The following is a 341-nucleotide window of genomic DNA, read 5'->3' as shown; positions in this document are numbered from 1 at the left end:
TTTTTTTGGGGGGGGGGGGTAGAGGGGGTTACGGTCTGCACCCTGTGCGTCCCGTGGACTCAGGGAGGGAGACACGGCGAGGCCGCCTGACCCCGAAACTCTGCCCTCAGCCCCGTTTCACGCACTCTGATTCCCAGGGAGCCAAGCGGGTGTGAAATACACAAAACCGCGCTCCGGCCGCCTGGCTGCATGCTCTGTGTCCGAGCCCGGCCCTGTCTCGGTCCCGGGAGACCATTTCCTGTGGCCCCACTACGTGCTGATCTCGATGGCGCAGGGTGTCTGGGGGGCGCAGCTCTCGTGGTCCCGGAGGAGCCCCCTGCCCGGTGTGGCCCCTGCACAGA

Source organism: Myotis brandtii, unplaced genomic scaffold (assembly GCF_000412655.1).
Source record: "Myotis brandtii unplaced genomic scaffold, ASM41265v1 scaffold1077, whole genome shotgun sequence".
Taxonomy (NCBI): Eukaryota; Metazoa; Chordata; class Mammalia; order Chiroptera; family Vespertilionidae; genus Myotis; species Myotis brandtii.
The sequence above is the reverse complement of the archived record's forward strand: the minus strand, read 5'-3'. Positions refer to the sequence as shown.